The following is a 5,980-nucleotide window of genomic DNA, read 5'->3' as shown; positions in this document are numbered from 1 at the left end:
GATGAAATAATCACAATCACCATACAGACGGGATGCACCAATCACAGAGAGCATTGGTAACAACCAACAGAACAACACGGATGGTGATTGGTGATAATTCCCACAGGGATCCCAGACGTGTTTCGAGGAAATGTTTCCACCAATAGCTGTCTGTGTTTCTCTATTGGTTGTTATAGTAACATACTCCTGTACTGTTTATGCGAGGTGACATTATAATCGTTATTACCGCTGATCCCCAGATTTGAACGAGCGCTGCATGACATGGTGAGGTGGACAGGCTCATGAAAACATCTGGACTTTCCAGACCTTCCACACAGTGAATCTGACGTCCCCAGCTGAGTGCATTCATGAGAACGTATGCAGCATATATAAATAAATAAAAAATACATTTAAAGAAAAATACAAAAACAAAAATATGCATTTCTGATTAATGAAGTTATTTAAAATTAAAAGAATATATGATTTCCATTTGGCTGGGAAAAAACAAAAATTCACAGAGTACGCATTTGTTAGAATTTTCTGTGTTTGAGAGCATTTGTCATTGACATGATGATCAGAATACTATCAGGTTTTTAATTTGAGATCATACCACAGAAGAAGAGATCATACCACAGAAGAAGAGATCATACCACAGAAGAAGAGAAATTCCCAAGGCAAATTTGAGAATGGATTAGAACGTAAGACATTTAAACCAAAGAAAACTGAGAGCACATCTGAGCACACAGCAGCACCCATACTGAAACATGCCATTTGCTGGAAAAATCTTGTTTGTTTTTTGTAGAACACATATTGTATTACTATGTTTAAGCAAACTTACATTGCTCTTATGTTATGTACAGGGCAATTTAATTGTAACTTGATAAACACTGTATCCATACACACAGAATTGGGGGACACAGGGAGGCAAGTCACCCCCAATATTTTCATGCAAATTGAGTGTTTCCGCAACAAATTTAATGACATATGAACTCTGAGTCGTTTATCTTGCTCAAAGTTGAAATGAAAGCAAGGCCTATGACACTATCACATGCAGCCACAGATATTTTTTTTACATCAATCACCAGATGCAACCTGTTATTATGCAGAAACACTGCATGTGAAACACTCTTCTTCTGATGGGTAATATTATAATGCATGACCTGGTCACTGGTCATTTGCCGCTCATGAAACCACTTCATCACAATAAGGCCGAGGCCATGCACACACTCAGGACTTTACTTAATTACACATCCACACACACACAGAGCAGGAGCAGCACACACACAGAGAGTAGGCTCCACATACACAGAGAGCAGGAGCAGCACACACACAAAGCAGGAGCAGCACACACACAGAGCAGGAGCAGCACACACACAGAGCAGGAGCAGCACACACAGAGCAGGAGCAGCACACACAGAGCAGGAGCAGCACACACAGAGCAGCAGCAGCACACACAGAGCAGGGGCAGCACACACAGAGCAGGCTCATCATGCAGAGAGCAAGATCAGCACACAGAGAGCAGGCTCATCATGCAGAGAGAAAGATCAGCAGCTGGATCAGCAGCAGTACAAACAGTGGTTCTTGGAAGGGTTTTGTGGGAAACAATATTAGAAGAGAGTGTGCTAGTGAACTTGGGCAAATTATCAACCTTCTAAAGAAAAACTGTTCAGTCATTCAGAGCAAGAAGAGAAAGACAACCAGTACGGATGACAGGATGAACATGTAGAGGAGAGAAAGAGGAAAAGGGCTTCACTACCGTGCACTCCAGGAACCTGCAGGGATATGTGCTGTTAAAGGCTGCTCTGAAGGAAGGGGTGGTTCCACACGTCTGCTCCCGGACCACATCACCGCTTTCCGTCCTTACATAATGAAATTTGGCAGAAGGTGGGGAAATGTCAGGAGGCAATCTCTGAACGAGGCAGATGGACTCTAAGTGGGCCTCTGGAACGTTCTGGATGAAAATAATTGTAATTTACGATGACAATTCCTCTGAAACTCATCGCGGAACACACCCTCCCAGGGCAGAACAGAGCATTACGGCATATCACATTACCAGAAGATTCCGCCCAATCAAATAAGGGTTTTTTTTTTTTTTTGCTATTGCGTAGGTCTTTTTTTCCCTTCATCATTCAGGACCACAGTGAAGTTAATCAAACCCCACCCCAGTCCAGGTGTGAGCGGGGGGCGGGGGGGGGGGGGGGTCGTATGGCTCTTGTTGCTTGTCATGGGTACAGGAGGCCCAGGTCGTATGGCTCTTGTAATGAAGCTTTACGCAACGTCCTGTGTAAAGGTGGTCTCATTATGGAGACTTTCCGTCCGCGTTTCTGTTAGCAGCCTCTCTCTCTCCGGCTCGGGTGTCACAGCGGGGGGGAGAGACAAAGAGCGTAATCACTCATCACGTAACATTCAAAAGGTGATGAGCAGAATTAAGCTTCTTTGCAGCAAAAAATTCCAAAGTGGGGGGGGGGGAATCAGAGCTTTTATATCAGGAACATTACCATTGAACCTGTCCAAGCTTTGTGTACGGTTGCATTTTTTTTTTTTTCAACATCCGCAAACCAGCGTGATGATAATAATGATGGCGCCTTTGAGTGCTTGAAATTGTGAGATATTTGAATGTGAAATTAGTGCTTCTGTGATTGACGCAAATAGTTTTCGCTCGTGTCTATTGTCAGATCTTAAAAGCAAATGAGAACTTGTTCCTCAGCAGCCCTGTCTGGTTCAAATGGTAATAAATACATCTGAACAGAACTTTCCACTTCTGAAGACAGACTATTTTGCATTATAATTTGTAATTTACTGCTTTTCATTTCTCTTTGATTTACCAGTTTTATTACGAGTCCATTAACTGACATTTAAATTCCCCCCAGGTGCGGCCCTCGGCCGCGGACACAAAGCCTGCCTTTTGTTCTCTGGAGGTGCGAGGCTTTGTGGAAGCAGCGGGGCTTTGTGTAATTCAGTCTCATCGCATGGCTCACTTCCTTTATGCAGCTAACCGCTAGCCACCGTTAGCCACTCCACACCCCATTTCATCTGTACAGAATAAACTCACTTAGAAAGAAAATACCTGTTTCAGCCATTCGTCTTTACTCCATTGAGATGACACAGCAGTGCTGTGTCAAAAGGAGTAGAAGAGAAGAAACTTTGATGAAAAGTACATTGGTGTGTGCTTAATTTTGGATTTATAGCCTATGCTTAATTTCAGATTTATATGCTTAATTTCAGTTTTGTGTGTGCTTAATTTCAGATCTGTGTGTGCTTAATATTCGATTGGTGTGTGCATAATTTTGGATTAATTTCAGATCGGTGTGTGCTTAATTTTGGATTTGTGTGTGCTTAAAAGGGAATTGCACTTTATAACACTTCTGCTTCTCCTGACTGATATTGTCCTTCTAATGAATGTGTCCCTCTTCATTTTTGGATTAGTTATTTCATTATGTTAATATTTTGCGCTGTTTTGTTGTTTACCTTTACAAATTCAGGAAGTAGACCCAGGGAGTTCGAGGATGCATATCATTGACTTCTGATGTGGGCGTACCTGCAGACAATAACATTAGGCTGGTCGTAGAAATAGTGTTGTATTACTACTAGCTAGCGAAACCGAAAATGTCTGAGGACGAAATAAATGGATGGTGGCAACCTTATAACAACAGCCAGCAAGCTGTCTAACTGTTACCTATGTATCACAGACAGACGCGATTGCGTTAGCCAGCCCGCTTAGTAGGCTACCTACCTCGAGCGGTTCGACCAATGATGGGAAAACGGTGGGTACAGCTCCAGGCTTCAGACGGTCGCCTTGGTAGTCGGTGGCTTCAAGTGGTCGCTGCATTAGTCCTCGTTCGCGAACTTCTTCGGCTGTTATGTTGGGGTGTCTGATTACATCCATCCATGTCTGGCACAAAGTTGCATCGCGTGGAAAACTATGAAAATGTGCTTTCAAGGCAAGTTTAACGGGGGCATTATAACAACCGGGTACAATGCACCTCATTATTACACTGATATCACATCAAACAAAAGAACGTTAGTTTGTTCGATTTCAACGCTAAGTTAACAGAATGTTTTGCTTCGCTTCTTCTCAATTTTGCCGCGAAATGAAATTGAAGAAGAAGAAAAAAACCGGAAACGGTACTACTATGTGGACTTGCGCTAAAAAAATAGGTCTTTCTTTCTAACGTTAGACATTTAAAATGAAATAACTAATCGAAAAATGAAGGGTGACACATTCATTAGAAGGACAGTAACAATCATGAGAAACAGAAGTGTTATAAAGTGCAATTCCCCTTTAATTTGGGATTGGTGTGTGCTTAATTTCGGATTGGTCTGTGCTTAATTTTCGATTGGTGTGTGCATAATTTCGGATATGTATGCTTAATTTGGGATTGGTGTGTGTTTAATTTGGGATTGGTGTGTGGTTAACACAGCCACCCCTCCTCACAACATACGCATTGTAACATAGGTCAGTAAAATGAAAGAAAACATTTAAGGGATCCTGCCATATCCCCTTCTTGTGAAAGAATGGCCCAACAACACACGTAGGGAAAAGACCACCGTTCTTCTCGAGGACATAAAACCGGAGCTGCCTCACTGAGGGGGCCAGGTGCATTTAATTACTGAATTGGCTGCCAGGTTATTCAAATGCCAAATCCAGAAGCGGGCATTTGCATGAATATGCTAATTTAATACAAACATACAATGTCTGGAGGATACAGGCTAATTTTAGTCAGCGATGGCTATTGCTTTCCAATGTTAAATCCACTGAAAAATATTAATGCCTTTAGCATTTCCGATAATCTGTCCCTGCGCTTGACACATTTGTGTGTTTATTTTTTCTGCAGTGGCACTCACCTGTTTATTGCCCGTCCATCAGCAGAACCCTAAGTCCAAATCACAGCCCGTCTGGGGCGAAAGTGAAACTGTCCAAACCACATGTTGGAATGTAAGCCTGGGTACTGAGGTGGGGGGGGGGTAAGGCTGTGTACTGGGGGGGGGGGTAAGGCTGGGTACTGAGGGGGGGGGGGGGGCGGTCTCTGTGAACAGGAGAATTGAGAAAACACAGTTTATGATAAATGAGCCACACTGTCCCAAGGAACATGTCTTGCCCCCTCCCCCTCCCCCCCTCCCCCTCCCCTAACACAGTGCCTCTCAAGTTCTGACAGTGAATTCAGAGGAAGGAGTTCATGTTTAAACCAAAAAGGAAAAAAACAAATACTTTAGAACATTTGTCCCGTGTCTTGCTCCAGTCTCTGAACTGGTGTCACCATGGTAACTGATCTGGTGAAAATTCCTCATTAACAGGGCCCAAATTTTTATTAGCTGGCCACTCAGAGACAGTCCTACCATTTAATCTGAGATTTGAGCCAGTTACCATTGCCTAAAACATTTGCATACCAGACCCCCTTCTGCAGGATTTATGTACTGTAGGGATGCGTCACAAGTTTACAGTGCTAACCATGATGGGAACGTCCTGAGGAACAGTCCTAGGGGTCATAGTGACTGTGCTCCCAGCTAATGTAAAATGTTACAGAACATTCCAGTAAAGTTCCCATTTGGTTGTGAAACAATGTTTTGACAAGAACGTCCTCACACAGTTTTAGAACATATCTGCAACAAAATGTCACATAAAAAAATTGTTTTTACAAGCATGATGGGATGATGGCTAACCTTCTTGACAAAATTAACACAAATTAACATTTACTATTAAAATTCTTTATAACATGAGTAACAAAACTGAATGAGTTTCTAAGGCCACACTTGCAACAGTCTTTCAAACCATTAAGGTGTAATATAACAAATACAGTATGTAATAAGAATGTTCTTAACTGATTGTAACAATCACTACTACTAACGACCAATGGAGTTCTAGAACCCTGACTTAGAAAAAAAAACAAAAAAAAACCTACTCTTCAACTGGATAAAGTGACTTAAAATTTTAGGACACGTCAAAGAGACTGAATAAATTTACAAAAGTAATTTTCCCGGAATGTTCTGTAAACCAAAAATG

The 5,980-nt window shown here is 42.1% G+C and overlaps 1 long non-coding RNA gene across 1 annotated transcript; it reads right to left on the bottom strand.

Annotated features, from left to right (window-relative positions):
- Window positions 1-1,078: 1,078 nt before the first annotated feature.
- Window positions 1,079-4,138, bottom strand: LOC135260449 (uncharacterized). The gene is made up of 3 exons (XR_010331571.1): window positions 3,713-4,138; window positions 3,448-3,517; window positions 1,079-2,328 (listed from the first exon to the last, which is right to left on the bottom strand). It is a non-coding gene; the product is annotated as an uncharacterized LOC135260449 (long non-coding RNA).
- Between the last annotated feature and the right edge of the window lie 1,842 nt (window positions 4,139-5,980).

The sequence above is a fragment of the Anguilla rostrata genome, chromosome 8 (assembly GCF_018555375.3).
Source record: "Anguilla rostrata isolate EN2019 chromosome 8, ASM1855537v3, whole genome shotgun sequence".
Classification (NCBI taxonomy): Eukaryota; Metazoa; Chordata; class Actinopteri; order Anguilliformes; family Anguillidae; genus Anguilla; species Anguilla rostrata.
The sequence above is the reverse complement of the archived record's forward strand: the minus strand, read 5'-3'. Positions and strand labels throughout refer to the sequence as shown.